Source organism: Bufo bufo, chromosome 3 (genome assembly GCF_905171765.1).
Source record: "Bufo bufo chromosome 3, aBufBuf1.1, whole genome shotgun sequence".
Taxonomy (NCBI): Eukaryota; Metazoa; Chordata; class Amphibia; order Anura; family Bufonidae; genus Bufo; species Bufo bufo.
Window position 1 is genome coordinate 322658505 of NC_053391.1, and position 18275 is coordinate 322676779.

Consider the following 18275-nt stretch of genomic DNA (forward strand, 5'->3'; position numbering starts at 1 on the left):
ATTATAATACATTTCATGGGATAAGTCCTTTAATAATCTACAATTATCCATGGTAATGAGTATTAAAAAATAGAGGCTGCTGTATGCTACTTATTAAATTACATCAAGCTTGTACTATTTTTGCCCTTACTGATCATCTATTTTTAAACAGAATCTTCAGCCATACATTTAGGTAATGGTACATTTACATACAGTGGTGTTTAAAAAAAATAGTAGTCTAACGTCATTAGTCTGATAAATCACTTTTCTTTTTTTTTTGTTGAACTTATCTTTCTACATAGCAAATATTTTACTTATATGTGTAGTAGAATAATAGAAAAAACAAAACAGACCCAACAATTAACACATGCATGTCGTTTAGGCCTCTTTCACACGACAGTATGTCTTTACAGTGTTTTGCGGTCCGTTTTAAACGGATACGTTGTTCCGTTTTTTTGTTTCCGTTGTGTTTCCGTTTCCGTTCCGTTTTTCCGTTCCGTTTTTCCGTTCCGTTTTTCCGTATGGCATATACAGTGTACAGTAATTTCATAGAAAAAATTGGGCTGGGCATAACATTTTCAATAGATGGTTCCGCAAAAAACGCAATGGATACGGAAGACATACGGATGCATTTCCGTATGCATTTCGTTTTTTTGCGGACCCATAGACTTTAATGGAGCAACGGAACGTGATTTGCGGCCAAATATAGGACATGTTCTATCTTTAAACGGAACGGAAAAACGGAAATTCGGAAACGGAATGCATACGGAACACATTCCGTTTTTTTTGCGGAACCATTGAAATGAATGGTTCCATATACGGACCGTAAACGGCCCGCAAAACGGAAAAAAAAAACGGCCGTGTGAAAGAGGCCTTATTCTGAGAAATTGAATCATTAATTGAAACAAATTTAAGGCTTGTTCACACGATCGTGTGAAGCCCGTGCCCATGCTGTGGACCGCAAATTGCGGTCACTTGAATGGGTCCGCGATCCGTCCATTCCGCAAAAAGATGGAACAAGTTCTATTTTTTTGCAGAATGGAGGCACAGAAAGGAACCCCAGAAAGCACTCCGTAGTGCTTCCATAGTGTTCCGTTCCATGCTTCCGTTCCGCATCTCCGGATTTGCGGACCCATTGAAGTGAATGGGTCGAATTCATGATGTGGAATGCACACGGAACGGTGCCCGTGTATTGCGGATCCGCAAATGCGGTCCGCAATATGGCAACAGGCAGCACACATTCGTGTGAATAAGCCCTTACTCAAAATAGGGTGTCAATGTAGGGTGTCAATTTTCACCCTTATTTAAGGTAGGAGAGTAGTAAATGTTGGTTATAGTGCATTTCCTTCTGAAATACTGAAGAAAATATGTCATTCCAGACATTGTTCTGATGAAGAACATACTTTGATTAAAAAGTTGATTAGAAAGGGAAAAATATAGAGAAGTACAGCAAAGTAAAGGCTGCTCCGTTAAAATGATCTCAAATTCCTTTATACCAAAAACCAGAAAGACGTGACTGGAAATGGGGAACTACTGTTCGAATGGATCCAAGAATAGCCAAAATGGGAAAGGCTCAATTAATGATCACCCCCAGAAACATCAAAGAAGGTGTGAAGTTATCAGTAGATAATGTGCAATCAGAAGACGATTAACTTAAACTAAGTTACCAGCAAGAACTCCTTGCAATCCTGAATAACTTAAAATTTGCCAAGGAACACATTGTCCCAAAGAGAAATGGCACAACATTTTGTGGACTGGTGAAAGCAAAATAGTTCTTTTTGGGTCTGGTTGTCATAGACAGTATGTAAGATAACCCCCAAGCATTAAATTCAAGCCACAGTACACTGGGAAGACAGTAAAGAGTGGTGGTGATACAATCATGATATAGGGATGTTTATTATACCATGGTGTTATTTATCACATAAAAGGGATAATATATCAGTTTAAATATATCATAATACCTCAGGAGATCATATTGCCCTATGCCAAGATAGAAAAGCCCTTGAAATTATTATTTCTAGAGATGAGTGAATCGAAGTTGACGAAAATCTACGGAATTCAATCCGAATTTCAGGAAAAATTTGATTTGCACCGAATGCGAATTTCCTCACTCTTCGTGGTAACAAATCAAATTTGTTCCTAAAATGGCTGCTTCATGTGTTAGGACATGGAGCAAAGAACTCTGGGAACAAGGGATCACCCACAATGCCATGCATGCAGCCAATCAGCAGCCAGCCAGCCCGTGTGATGTCACAGCCCTATAAATAGCCTCAGCCATCTTGGATTCAGCCATTTTCCAGTGTACTTAGTGCAGGGAGAGACATTAGCAGGTGCTAGGGAAAGTGGTAGAAATGACTTAGTGACCACCCATGCGTGTTTTTACTGACGTAAACAAAGGGGGTTTTAGCTAAACGGCTGGCTTTAATCAATCATTACATGTACTTAAAATGGTGTATTAAAAACTATAACTTGTCCTGCAAAAAATAAGACCTCCTACAAGTACATTTCTGAAAAAACAAAAAAGTTCTAGCTCTTGGAATGCATTTTTTTTTTTTAAAATGTGCTTGGTCACTAAGGGGTTAAAACTTTTTTTTTTTTTTTTTTTGCTGAATAGAAGTTCAGGGAAAGATCATTAGAAGTGTAAGGAAAGGATAGGGAGGAATTATCCCACACTATTAAAGGAGAACAGGGTCCATTAGGGGTGTGTACAGCCTGGGTAATAGGAACAATCCTATTACACCTTGCTGCACTGACTGGGGATCCAAATTGCCATTATACTGCTGGTTTTAGGTTTGCAATAGATGATACCTCTGTAATTCCCGCAAACCTTGCTTGTTATTGGGGTGCAAGTGCTGTGTGATACAGCCATTTACGGGGTGTATTACTAGGAAATATTTGTACGTCTTAGAAGTCGTGTGGTGTAGTTTTATGTTCTAAAACATTTTTTGGGGTGTATTAGTGAAACAAAAAAGGGGCTCATTAGCCGTTCAACGGTGCAGTTATATGTTCTGAAGCCTTTTTTGTGGTGTATTAGTGGGGAAAAAAAGGCTTGTTAGCCGTTGAGCAGTGAAGTGACAAAATTTCAGCCTTTTTTGTGGTGTATTAGTGGAAGAAAAAGTCTTATTAGCCATTCAGCTTGGCAGTTATATGTTTTAAAGCCTTTTTTGTGGTGTATTAGTGGGAAAAAAGGGATTATTTGCCATTGTGTGGTGAAGTGACAAAATTACAGCCTTTTTTGGGGGTTTATTATTGGAAGAAAAAAAAAGTCTTAGCTGTTCAGCGGTGAAGCTATATGTTCTAAAGCCTTTTTTGGGATGTATTAGTAGGAAAAAAGGGCTTATTTGCTGTTCAGCTGTGCAGTTATATGTTCTAAGGCTGGGTTCAGACCTGAGCGTCTTTGATATGCGCGTTTTACGCGCGTTTTTGACGCGCGTTTTTGATGCGCGTTTTTTGCAATAGTAAACGCGCGTTTGACGCGCGTTTGTGTGATTGACTGCAATGTCCTATGGCCACAAACGCGCGTCAAAATGCCCCAAAGAAGCTCAAGTACTTGTTTGAGCGTAGGGCGTTTTACAGCGCGTTTTTCAGCGCTGTAAAACGCTCAAGTGAGAACCAGGACCATAGGGAAGCATTGGTTTTCATGTGTTGAGCGTTTTACAGCGCTGAAAAACGCGCTGTAAAACGCTCAAGTGTGAACCCAGCCTAAAGCCTTTTTTGGTGTATTAGCGGAAAAAAAGGCGTTCTCCCCCTTGAGGAAGCGACAGCGAAACGGGCGTCGGGGCCTGGACTACACTGGTCTGTATACAAATGGCAGTTGATTGTCCCTTGGTTAGGCCTCTTTTACATGGGCGTCGCGGGTGATGACCGGACAAGATGCGGGTGCGTTGCGTTTTTGTGTTTTGCACGCACGTGAGAAAAATCGGCATGTTTGGTACCCAGACCCAAACCCGGACTTCTTCACAGAATTTCGGGTTTGGGTTAGGTGTTCTGTATATTTTATTATTTTCCCTTGTAACATGGTTATAAGGGAAAATAATAGCATTCTTAATACAGAATGCTTTGTAAAATGTCCATTGAGGGGTTAAAAATAATAAATAAATTTAACTCACCCCATCCACTTGGTCGCGTAGCGGATCTCCTCTTCTTTCTACTTTATTCAGGACCTGGCTAAAGGACCTTTAATGACGTCGCTGCGCTCATCACAGGGTTCATCACCGCCATCGCGTGCGCCTGTGCCGCGATGCAGTATAGTGAAGTTTGCGCACCTGGACATAGGTGAGTATTTAGCTTTTATGTTTTTTTTATTTATTTATTTTTATTTTATGTGCCAACTTTGGGGGACATGGGGGGGACATAGGAGGACATGTGAAGAGACAGTACATCAGGGGGAAATTGCAGTATGGGGCAAAATTACTATGTGGGGGGGAAATATTATGGTGGGATTACTGTGTAGGGGTAAATTATTATGGGAGGGATTACTATGTGGGGGGAAATTATTATGGAAGGGATTACTATGTGGGGGAAACTACTGTGTGGGGGCAGTGAGGGGTAGACTACTGTGTGGGGGCAGTGTGAGGTAAACTACTCTGATGGGGCAGTGTGGGGTAAACTACTGTGTGGGGGCAGTGTGGGGTAAACTACTGTGTGGGGGCAGTGTGGGGTAAACTACTCTGATGGGGCAGTGTGGGGTAAACTACTCTGATGGGGCAGTGTGGGGTAAACTACTGTGTGGGGGCAGTGTGGGGAAAATTACCATGTGGGGGCAGTGTGGGGGAAACTAGTGTGTGGGGTAAATTACTGTGTGGGGCAGTGTGGGGTAAACTACTGTGTGGGGGCAGTGTGGGGTAAACTACTGTGTGGGGGGGTGGGGGCAATTACTGTGTGGGGGCAAACTACTATATGGGGTCAGTGTGGTGGAAATTACTGTGTGGGGCGGCAGTGTGGGGAAAATTACTATGTGGGGGAAGTTACTATGTGGGGGAAATTACTATGGGGGGATTACTATATGGGGGCAGCGTGGGGGGCCTTGCTATTGGGGAGGCACTGTAGGGGCAATTCTGTTATTTCTGGGGACACTATACAGGGATTATTACCTAGAGGACAATATAGGGTGTTATTATTATTGGGGGCACTCTAGGGGACATTATAGCTGCTGTGGACACTATAGGGACATTTGCGGTAATTCATCAAACTAGTGTAAAGTAGAACTGGCTTAGGCTACTTTTACACTCACGTTTTGTGCGGATGCGTCATGGATAGATCCATTCAGATAATACAACCGTCTGTATCCGTTCAGAACGGATCAGTTTGTATTATCTTTAACCACCTCCGGACCGCCTAACGCAGGATCGCGTTCCGGAGGTGGCAGCCCTGCGCAGAGTCACGCATATATGCGTCATCTCGCGATGGCCGAGATTTCCTGTGAACGCGCGCACACAGGCGCGCGCTCACAGGAACGGAAGGTAAGAGAGTTGATCTCCAGCCTGCCAGCGGCGATCGTTCGCTGGCAGGCTGGAGATGTGTTTTTTTTAACCCCTAACAGGTATATTAGACGCTGTTTTGATAACAGCGTCTAATATACCTGCTACCTGGTCCTCTGGTGGTCCCCTTTGTTTGGATCGACCACCAGAGGACACAGGTAGCTCAGTAATATGTTGCACCAAGCACCACTACACTACACTACACCCCCCCCGTCACTTATTAACCCCTTATTAGCCCCTGATCACCCCATATAGACTCCCTGATCACCCCCCTGTCATTGATTACCCCCCTGTCATTGATTACCCCCCTGTCATTGATCAACCCCCTGTAAAGCTCTATTCAGACGTCCGCATGATTTTTACGGATCCACTGATAGATGGATCGGATCCGCAAAACGCATCCGGACGTTTGAATGAAGCCTTACAGGGGCATGATCAATGACTGTGGTTATCACCCCATATAGACTCCCTGATCACCCCCCTGTCATTGATTACCCCCCTGTAAAGCTCCATTCAGATGTCCGCATGATTTTTACGGATGCACTGATAGATGGATCGGATCCGCAAAACGCATCCGGACGTCTGAATGAAGCCTTACAGGGGCATGATCAATGACTGTGGTTATCACCCCATATAGACTCCCTGATCACCCCCCTGTCATTGATTACCCCCCTGTAAAGCTCCATTCAGATGTCCGCATGATTTTTACGGATGCACTGATAGATGGATCGGATCCGCAAAACGCATCCGGACGTCTGAATGAAGCCTTACAGGGGCATGATCAATGACTGTGGTTATCACCCCATATAGACTCCCTGATCACCCCCCTGTCATTGATTACCCCCCTGTCATTGATTACCCCCCTGTAAAGCTCCATTCAGACGTCCGCATGATTTTTACGGATCCACTGATAGATGGATCGGATCCGCAAAACGCATCCGGACGTCTGAATGAAGCCTTACAGGGGCATGATCAATGACTGTGGTGATCACCCCATATAGACTCCCTGATCACCCCCCTGTCATTGATTACCCCCCTGTAAAGCTACATTCAGATGTCCGCATGATTTTTACGGATGCACTGATAGATGGATCGGATCCGCAAAACGCATCCGGACGTCTGAATGAAGCCTTATAGGGGCATGATCAATGACTGTGGTTATCACCCCATATAGACTCCCTGATCACCCCCCTGTCATTGATCACCCCCCTTGTCATTGATTACCCCCCTGTAAAGCTCCATTCAGATGTCCGCATGATTTTTACGGATGCACTGATAGATGGATCGGATCCGCAAAACGCATACGGACGTCTGAATGAAGCCTTACACGGGCGTGATCAATGACTGTGGTTATCACCCCATATAGACTCCCTGATCACCCCCCTGTCATTGATCACCCCCCTGTCATTGATCACCCCCCTGTCATTGATCACCCCCCCTGTCATTGATCACCCCCCTCTGTAAGGCTCCATTCAGACATTTTTTTGGCCCAAGTTAGCGGAATTTATTTTTTTTTTTCTTACAAAGTCTCATATTCCACTAACTTGTGTCAAAAAATAAAATCTCACATGAACTCACCATACCCCTCACGGAATCCAAATGCGTAAAATTTTTTAGACATTTATATTCCAGACTTCTTCTCACGCTTTAGGGCCCCTAGAATGCCAGGGCAGTATAAATACCCCACATGTGACCCCATTTCGGAAAGAAGACACCCCCAGGTATTCCGTGAGGGGCATATTGAGTCCATGAAAGATTGAAATTTTTGTCCCAAGTTAGCGGAACGGGAGACTTTGTGAGAAAAAAATTAAAAATATCAATTTCCGCTAACTTGTGCCAAAAAAAAAATATTTCTATGAAGTCGCCATGCCCCTCATTGAATACCTTGGGGTGTCTTCTTTCCAAAATGGGGTCACATGTGGGGTATTTATACTGCCCTGGCATTCTAGGGGCCCCAAAGCGTGAGAAGAAGTCTGGTATCCAAATGTCTAAAAATGCCCTCCTAAAAGGAATTTGGGCACCTTTGCGCATCTAGGCTGCAAAAAAGTGTCACACATCTGGTATCGCCGTACTCAGGAGAAGTTGGGGAATGTGTTTTGGGGTGTCATTTTACATATACCCATGCTGGGTGAGATAAATATCTTGGTCAAATGCCAACTTTGTATAAAAAAAATGGGAAAAGTTGTCTTTTGCCAAGATATTTCTCTCACCCAGCAAGGGTATATGTAAAATGACACCCCAAAACACATTCCCCAACTTCTTCTGAATACGGCGATGCCACATGTGTGACACTTTTTTGCAGCCTAGGTGGGCAAAGGGGCCCATATTCCAAAGAGCACCTTTAGGATTTCACAGGTCATTTACCTACTTACCACACATTAGGGCCCCTGGAAAATGCCAGGGCAGTATAACTACCCCACAAGTGACCCCATTTTGGAAAGAAGACACCCCAAGGTATTTCGTGAGGGGCATGGCGAGTTCCTAGAATTTTTTATTTTTTGTCACAAGTTAGTGGAAAATGCTGATTTTTTTTTTTTATTTTTTTTTTCATACAAAGTCTCATATTCCACTAACTTGTGACAAAAAATAAAAACTTCCATGAACTCACTATGCCCATCAGCGAATACCTTGGGGTGTCTTCTTTCCAAAATGGGGTCACTTGTGGGGTAGTTATACTGCCCTGGCATTCTAGGGGCCCAAATGTGTGGTAAGGAGTTTGAAATCAAATTCTGTAAAAAATGACCTGTGAAATCCGAAAGGTGCTCTTTGGAATATGGGCCCCTTTGCCCACCTAGGCTGCAAAAAAGTGTCACACATCTGGTATCTCCGTACTCAGGAGAAGTTGGGGAATGTGTTTTGGGGTGTCATTTTACATATACCCATGCTGGGTGAGAGAAATATCTTGGCAAAAGACAACTTTTCCCATTTTTTTATACAAAGTTGGCATTTGACCAAGATATTTATCTCACCCAGCATGGGTATTTGTAAAATGACACCCCAAAACACATTCCTCAACTTCTCCTGAATACAGAGATACCAGATGTGTGACACTTTTTTGCAGCCTAGGTGGGCAAAGGGGCCCATATTCCAAAGAGCACCTTTCGGATTTCACTCGTCATTTTTTACAGAATTTGATTTCAAACTCCTTACCACACATTTGGGCCCCTAGAATGCCAGGGCAGTATAACTACCCCACAAGTGACCCCATTTTGGAAAGAAGAGACCCCAAGGTATTCGCTGATGGGCATAGTGAGTTCATAGAACTTTTTATTTTTTGTCACAAGTTAGTGGAATATGAGACTTTGTAAGAAAAAAAAAAAAAAATCATCATTTTCCGCTAACTTGTGACAAAAAAATAAAAAGTTCTATGAACTCACTATGCCCATCAGCGAATACCTTAGGGTGTGTACTTTCCTAAATGGGGTCATTTGTGGGGTGTTTGTACTGTCTGGGCATTGTAGAACCTCAGGAAACATGGCAGGTGCTCAGAAAGTCAGAGCTGCTTCAAAAAGCGGAAATTCACATTTTTGTACCATAGTTTGTAAACGCTATAACTTTTACCCAAACCATTTTTTTTTTACCCAAACATTATTTTTTTATCAAAGACATGTAGAACAATAAATTTAGAGCAAAATTTATATATGGATGTAGTTTTTTTTGCAAAATTTTACAACTGAAAGTGATAAATTTCATTTTTTTGCAAAAAAATCGTTAAATTTCGATTAATAACAAAAAAAGTAAAAATGTCAGCAGCAATGAAATACCACCAAATGAAAGCTCTATTAGTGAGAAGAAAAGGAGGTAAAATTCATTTGGGTGGTAAGTTGCATGACCGAGCAATAAATGGTGAAAGTAGTGTAGGTCAGAAGTGTAAAAAGTGGCCTGGTCTTTCAGGGTGTTTAAGCACTGGGGGCTGAAGTGGTTAACATAGTCAAGACGGATTCGTCTTGAACACCATTGAAAGTCAATGGAGGATGGATCCATTTTCTATTGTGCCAGATTGTGTCACTGAAAACCGATTCGTCCCCATTGACTTACATTGTGTGCCGTTTGGCTCAGTTTCATCAGATGGACACCAAAACGCTGATTGCAGCGTTTTGGTGTCCGTCTCCAAAGCGGAATGGAGACTGAACTGATGCAAACTGATGCATTCTGAGCGGATCCTTTTCCACTCAGAATGCATTAGAATTCAAACTGATCCGTTTTGGACCGCTTGTGAGAGCCCTGAACGGATGTCACAAACGGAAAGCCAAAACGCGACTGTGAAAGTAGACTAAGTTGCCCATAGCAGCCAATCAGATGTCACCTTTCATTTTTGACAGCTCTTTTGGAAATCCAGTTGTACTTTACACCAGTTTGATAAATGACCCCAATTATGTCTATTAGGGTCACTATTTTTTCAGCAGTATGGTACCTGGGACATGGGGAAGCACTACGGGAACAGTATTGGGGGTGGCAGCAGGATGACACTGTGGGGACATGGGGAGGTTGATGATAAAATTGAGAAATCTAACGTGTCTGTGTTGCAAACTCTGTAGAGACCAGATGCGGCTGAAAGAATTTGTTATGTCGGTCTGGGTCAAATGGAGGAGAAGAGGAAAGAGAAGGTCTACATGACAGGAGATGTCCCTGGATGTAAGAGGTATGTGGTCACTATGACATGTAGAAAGTGTTTTTAAAGGAGAGTTACACTTTATTTTTGTTTGTCTTTCCAACCTGCTTCTTGTTTTTTTTTTTCAGTTAAAAGGTTTACCTGGGAATTTGATATGGATGGTCTATCCTCAGGATAGGTAATCAGTATCAGATTAGTGGGGATCTGAATCCTGACACCCCTGCTGATCAGCTGTTTAAAGAGGCCACGGCGCTCACCAGAGATCTGGTGAGCACTGCGGTCTCTTTATAGTTTACCAAGAACAGCGCTATACATTAGATAGCAGCGATGCTTGGTATTGCAGCTCATCTCCTTTCACTTGAATGGGACTGAACTGCAACTAGGCCATGTGACTGAGATATAGTGACATCACTGGCCTCCCAACAGTGAATCGGCAGGTGTCCCGGGAGAAGGACGCCAGCTGATCTGATATTGATGACATATCCTAAAGATAATCTTATACACCTTGCTGGTACTGTATTACACTGCAGTTTCTCTCCACGAGAATCTGCGTGGAAAAACCATGTGTAATCCGCAATCAGTGCAGGCAGGTTATGTGTGAATGTGTTGTTTGTGCAATATTACTTTTGGGGCCCCACTTAAAATTTTGCCCAGGGCCACACTTTGTCTAAAACAGACCCTGACTAGAGGACAGTCAGCAGCTACTGCCCACCCAAGATCTGGAGGAGACATCCACTGCTTCCTCCAGTAGGCTGGCAAGTAGTAATGAGGAGAGTGGCGTCGGAGCTGGTTTTGCGACCGGTCAGGCTCCTGGCATTTAGGACGACATCAGTGACGTGCAGACAGTACTCGATGATGATGTAGCCTATTGCAATTGGAAACCGGGTGACGAAGGGGCTTCATCATTATCGAGAGAAGAGGGTGGCAGTTTGCGCGTGAGGCAGCGGGGAAGTCAGCAAGTCGGTAGTGTGGTCGGGAGTTAGCAGGGTGGCAGCAGTGGGAAGTCGGGAGCCAAACATGCCAGGGGTAAACCACCTGATTTGTAGGAGCCTACCTGCCTGGAAAGTATTGGTGCAGGGGTTCACAGAGGCAGCGGCCATAGCAGTCAGTCAGTGCGGAGTGTTGGGGCTAAAATCACCTACTTGGCAGTGGGGCAGTTTTTTATAAAGCCGCCGGAGGAGGTGAACATGGCCATTTGCCGAAGCTGTGGACAGAAGGGGAAGCATGACCAGGGTGCCAATGTTGGCACCACGGTCCTGCGTCAACATATGAAGCATTACCATAAAGTGGCCTGGGAGAACCGTGGTTCCGATGTCGCGGTCCAGCCTGCCACAGCAACCGCTGCATCACCCAGTCACATGATTTCAGGAAGTCAAAGCTCCACCACTTCAGCTGAAGGGAGCTGTCTGTCCTTCTCATCATCTACTGATCCTGATGCTCCTGCTCCTCGTCCTTCTACTCCTCATCACTCATTCCGTCAGCAGTCGATCACCGAAGCGATTGCCAAGAGACAGCAATACGCGTGTGGTCATCAGCTGAACGTGCTCCTGGCCAAGTTGCTGGTACTGCAGTCCCTCCCTTTCCAAGTGGTGGACTCTGCACCTTTCAGAGAAATGATGCCTTGTGCCGAGCCGAGGTGGAGAGTCCCAAGCTGTCATTTATTTGCCAAAAAGGCAGTACCAGCCCTGCACACATACAGTATGTAGGAGAGAAGGTGGGTCAGCCTTTGAGTCTGTCAGTGTCTGCCAAAGTGCACAGCAGCACCAACGTGTGGAGCTGTAACTATGGTCAGGGACAATACATGTCCTTTATGGCCCACTAATTGAATGTGGTTCCTGCCCAACCACACCAGCAACTTGGCCAGATGACGCCACACCAGCAATGTCCAACTCTGCCTCCACATCCACACCGTGTCCTCAGCCTCCACTGCAGGGACAATTCACAGTGCGCCTCCAGCATACCACATGTGCAGGGCACGGCGATGTGACACTGTTTTACACCTCATTTGCCTGGGCGAACGGAGTCACACAGGGGAGGAACTGCTCCGTGTCCTTCATCAAGAAATCGAATTCTTGCTTTCTCCGCTACAACTCAACATGACCGACAACGGGAAGAACAATGTGTCCGCGCTACTTCACTGCAAGGCGCATGTGTTCAATCTGGTTGTCAAGTGGTTCCTGAAGTCTTCCACCCATCTGCAAGACATTGTAAAAATGGCCAGGAAACTTTGCATGCAGTTTAGCCACTCGTACACTGCCAAACATACCCTCCTTGAGCTGTAGCAGCAAAATGGCGTCCACCAACATAGGCTGATACACAACGTTTCCACCCGTTAGAATTCCACCCTCCAAATGTTGGACCGACTATACGAACAGAGAAAGTCCATAAATGATTTCTTGATGATCCAAGCAGACAGGAGTACTCCCCTGTGTAACTATGATGATAGCCAGTGGCAGCTCATGCGTGACACCTGCTGTTTGCTCAGGACTACGGGATAAACAACGTCATTCCACTGCTTCATATCCTGGAACAGATGTTGGTAAATCTGGCTGGTCAGGGGACTGGAGACGTGGCGCCTACATCTCACGGCCACATGAGCCCTGTGAGTGCTCAACTGGAGGAGGAGGAGGAGGAGGACATTGGGGCACAAGCAATGTGTAGAAAAATGGGTGGTTTTTCTACACAGGTGACAGGAGAGGAGGAGCAGGAGTAGCCAGAGGAGCAAGAGGGAGATGAGGAAGATTAGGCAGATGACCCAAGCACACCGTGGCAGTCTGCAGTGGAGATGGAGGCAGGGAGTCCCTCCGAATCACTTGTGCAAATGACCTGCTGCATGCTCACTTGCTTGGGTAGTGACAGCTGAATTGTCACCATTCGGCAGAGGGATGACTTCTGGCTCTCCACCTTGTTAGACCCTCGCTACCGGTCCAAAATGGGGGCCCTTTTTTTACACCCGCTGAGAGGGAAGACAAACTGAACTGCTATAGAGACATCCTATGTAGTCAGTTGGCCGCTGTCTATCTGCGCCATGATCCATCCTCTCGTAGGTCTGACCAGGGGGCCCTCAGCGCCATACAGTAGGTGTTTCTGACATTGTGTTTTCAGCACGACAGCGTCGCGCTGATACTCGGCGACGTGGTGCCGAGATCTCGCACTCACTGGGATAGCGACAGCACATCCCAGCAAGCGCGTCATAGAAGCGACGGGAGATCCGACTTGGATTCCCGCCAATTCTACACGTGTGCGGCGTTTGTTATGAATCCTGAGGGGGAAGTCCCCGCCGGATTTAAATAAAAATCCGGCCTGGGTCCCGCCCTCAGGAGCATACCGGGCCCTTAGGTCTGTTATGGGTTGTAAGGAGAGCCCCCCCTACGCCGAAAAAAACGGCGTAGGGGGTCCCCCTACAATCCATACCAGACCCGTATCCAAAGCACGCTACCCGGCCAGCCAGGAAGGGAGTGGGGACGAGCGAGCGCCCACCCCCCTCCTGAGCCGTACCAGGCTGCATGCCCTCAACATGGGGGGTTGGGTGCTCTGGGGCAGGGGGCGCACTGCGGCCCCCCCACCTCAGAGCACCCTGTCCCCATGTTGATGAGGACAGGGCCCCTTCCCGACAACCCTGGCCGTTGGTTGTCGGGGTATGCGGGCAGGAGGCTTATCGGAATCTGGGAGCCCCCTTTAATAAGGGGGCCCCCAGATACCGGCCCCCCACCCTAAGTGAATGAGTATGGGGTACATCGTACCCCTACCCATTCACCTGCAAGAAAAGTGGTAAAAACACAAATAAACCACACAGTGTATTAAAATATTTTATTTTTCTGCTCCGGAGGCCGCCCCCTGTCTTCTTTATTAGCTCTTTTACCAGGGGGGGGCTCTTCTTCTTCCGATATCCCGACGGGTCTTCTCCGCTATCCGGGGGGGTCTTCTCGACTCTCCGGGGTTCTCCTTCTGTCTTCTCCTTCTGTCTTGTTGTCTCCTTCTGTCTTCTCCTTCTGTCTTGTTGTCTCCTTCTGTCTTCTGTCTCCGGGGGGGGCTCTTCTTCTTCCGATATCCCGACGGGTCTTCTCCGCTATCCGGGGGGGTCTTCTCAACTCTCCGGGGTTCTCCTTCTGTCTTCTCCTTCTGTCTTGTTGTCTCGGCGCACCCCGATTCTTCGTCTTCTCTTCTTGTTTTCGCCTCTCTCTGTTGTTGACTCGGCGCACCCCGGTTCTTCGTCTCGCGAGACGAAGAATCGGGGTGCGCCGAGTCTCGCGAGACGAAGAATCGGGGTGCGCCGAGTCTCGCGAGACGAAGAACCGGGGTGCGCCGAGTCAACAACAGAGAGAGGCGAAAACAAGAAGAGAAGACGAAGAATCGGGGTGCGCTGAGACAACAAGACAGAAGGAGAAGACAGAAGGAGAAGACAGAAGGAGAACCCCGGAGAGTTGAGAAGACCCCCCCGGATAGCGGAGAAGACCCGTCGGGATATCGGAAGAAGAAGAGCCCCCCCCGGAGACAGAAGACAGAAGGAGACAACAAGACAGAAGGAGAAGACAGAAGGAGAACCCCGGAGAGTCGAGAAGACCCCCCCGGATAGCGGAGAAGACCCGTCGGGATATCGGAAGAAGAAGAGCCCCCCCCTGGTAAAAGAGCTAATAAAGAAGACAGGGGGCGGCCTCCGGAGCAGAAAAATAAAATATTTTAATACACTGTGTGGTTTATTTGTGTTTTTACCACTTTTCTTGCAGGTGAATGGGTAGGGGTACGATGTACCCCATACTCATTCACTTAGGGTGGGGGGCCGGTATCTGGGGGCCCCCTTATTAAAGGGGGCTCCCAGATTCCGATAAGCCTCCTGCCCGCATACCCCGACAACCAACGGCCAGGGTTGTCGGGAAGGGGCCCTGTCCTCATCAACATGGGGACAGGGTGCTCTGAGGTGGGGGGGCCGCAGTGCGCCCCCTGCCCCAGAGCACCCAACCCCCCATGTTGAGGGCATGCAGCCTGGTACGGCTCAGGAGGGGGGTGGGCGCTCGCTCGTCCCCACTCCCTTCCTGGCTGGCCGGGTAGCGTGCTTTGGATACGGGTCTGGTATGGATTGTAGGGGGACCCCCTACGCCGTTTTTTTCGGCGTAGGGGGGGGCTCTCCTTACAACCCATAACAGACCTAAGGGCCCGGTATGCTCCTGAGGGCGGGACCCAGGTCGGATTTTTATTTAAATCCGGCGGGGACTTCCCCCTCAGGATTCATAACAAACGCCGCACACGTGTAGAATTGGCGGGAATCCAAGTCGGATCTCCCGTCGCTTCTATGACGCGCTTGCTCTCCATAGCGGCAAGCCAGCTCGGCGCTGGCTCCCGCGATGGGGCTCGTATGTGCTCAATCTCGCCGAGAAATACAGCGAGATTGACACAAAATCGGGTTCACCTACTGTAGTTCCACAGCCATGGCTGCTGTGGCGGGGTGGGGTGGTAGGAGCAGTACCAGCTCCATCAGAAGTAGCTTAAGTCTAGAGTCGATGATGAGTAGTGATGAGCGGCAGGGGGTATATTTGAATTTGCGATATTTCACGAATATTTTGTAGAATATTCGCCATATATTCGCAAATTTTGAGAATTCGAGATTATTTTATTGAATGCAAAAAAATTGGCATTGTAAAAGTCGCGTAATGCGAATTCATAGCGCGAAATACAGGCGTGGGTCACTTTGGCTACATTTTTCAAACTGCTAGAAGTTTCATGAGTTTCTCCTGAGACTGGAGAAAATGGTTGGCACGCCAGAATATTACAATAGCTTTATATGCAGATAGAGTCAAGTGCTACAATATATTTGTGATTGCGCTAATCGGCAGTGATTAGAATATTTTTTCGCACTACGTGCAACTTCACATTTTAGCAGGTCTGACTACAGATTACTGATTGGTATTGTTGTGAGCTTGACATTGCTTCCTTCTCATTGGCCCACAAGCAAGAAGCAGAGAGGAATCATGTGTTCAGATGAAAAAAAATGCTGAATATTCGATATAACGAATATATAGCACTATATTCTAAATATTCGCAAATTCTCGAAGTGGCGATATTCACAATAAAAATTTGCTATTCAAATATTCGCGCTCAACACTAATGATGAGCAGCTTTCTTCACCCGCCTAGTGAAGAAACTATTCACCAGCAGCAGCAGTTAGACCTGGAGCAGAACCTTAACCAGCAGGTAGTAGCATACTTGGACAGCACCCTGCCACCCATATTGAAGATCTGCTGGACTACTGTGCAGCCAAACTGGATTTGTGGCCGCAACTGGACGAGTTTGCCCTGGAAAAGCTGTCCTGCCCGGCCAGTAGTGTGGCATCAGAGCGGATGTTTTGTGCGGCGGGAGTCATAGTTACCCCAAGAAGAACTCTCCTGTCCAGACTGAACTCTGTCAAGATGAATCAGGCGTGGATCAGCCATGACTTCCACCCACCAATCCCTGATGCATCAGACTAGATCATCAATGGTGCCACCAGGGGCGTTTCTAGGGTCTGAAAACATCCGAGGAACAAGCCCACTGTGTTGAAATTGCACATTAAAGGTATGCTTAAAGGGGTGTTCTGGTTTACGTAATTATGAAGTGCAGTACTGCAGACTGCAGTCATTATATAATAAAACATTCCGCTACTTGCGGTGTGCAATCCCGTCCTGCAGCGCGCGATCCTGCGAGATCCGTGACCTCCCGCGGCGGGTCTCATGGGATCACGCACCGCAGGACGGGATTGCGCACCGAAGTGACTGAACTCATGCCTGCGCAGCCCGCAAGTAGCGAATCAGTGGAACAAGTACAAGGGGGGTGGGGGGATGATCTATGGTGGGTTGCCCAGGTCCAATCAATATTAAAGGGCCCCGGAATAGCCAAATAAAAAAATAATGCTACCAGCATAACATTCGGGGCACTGGACAAAACATCCGGGGCTCAAGCCCCGAATGTTTTGATCTAACGAAGCCCCTGGGTGCCACACTAACACTTTGACAAACGAGACCGGTTTCTTCTGGCTACCTGCCTCAGCTACTATTCTGATGCTGCCACCCGCCTGATGCCACACATCTGATGCCAAGTGCTCATTCTTACACCCAGCATCGTCAGCGAGTACTGTTATTGCCACCCACCTTCACACTCTGTCACTGGGTCACTCTGTGGTCTCCTGATGCTGCTGTTGCCACTTCCACACTATGTCATTGTACCACTCTGTGGCCTCCTGATACTGCTGCCACCTCCACACTATGTCACATTGCCACTCTGTGGTGTCCTCATGCTGCTGAGAATTCACCACTCTGTCTCTGGGCCAATCTGTGGCCTCCTCATGCGGCTTCGATCATCCACACTATGTCACTTTGCCAGTCTGTGGCCTCCTCATGCTGCTGCTGCCACCTCCACACTCTGTCATTGTGCCACTCTGTGGTCTCCAAATGCTGCTGTCAAATCACCACTCTGTGGTCTCCTCATGCTGCTGCTACCTCAACACTATGTCACTAGGCCACTCTGTGGTCTCCTCATGCTGTTGCTGCCACCTCCACACTCTGTCATTGTACCACTTTGTGGTCTCCTCATGCTGCTACCATTTCCACACTATGTCACCTTGCCACTCTGTGGTCTTCTCATGCTGCTGCCAACTCACAACTCTGTCTCTGGGCCACTATGTGGTCTCCTCATGCTGCTGCTGCCACCTCCACACTCTGTCATTGTGCCACTCTGTGGCCTCCTCATGCTGCTGCACCTCACCACTATGTCACTTGACCACTCTGTGGACTTCTCATGCTGTTCCCACCATCCCCACTCCATGACTTGGCCACTATTTTGCCTTTTTGGCCTGGCTGACATAATCATTTATTTGACCCTTCCTTTGATCTGTCAGAAGGAAGTAAAAATGAGATGCAGAACGGATCCTGTCTATGTAGCAGCTGTAAGGCCTGTATGACATGGTCCCTATTTTGCATCAGAATTGTCTTATGATTTGGTAGCCAAAAGCAGGAGAAGACATGCAAATATTCCATTCACCTGTCATCTCTGTTTTGGATCTACTCCTGTTTTTTTTTTTACTTTAGCAATACTGATGGATTACTGACCAAATGCTGACCGAGTGAAGATGGATGCTCAACAGACAGGATCCGTTTTTTGGGGGTTATTGTTCTGACAGATCACAGAAAGGGCAAAATAATCTGTGACGTCAACACAAACTTATTGCTGACACC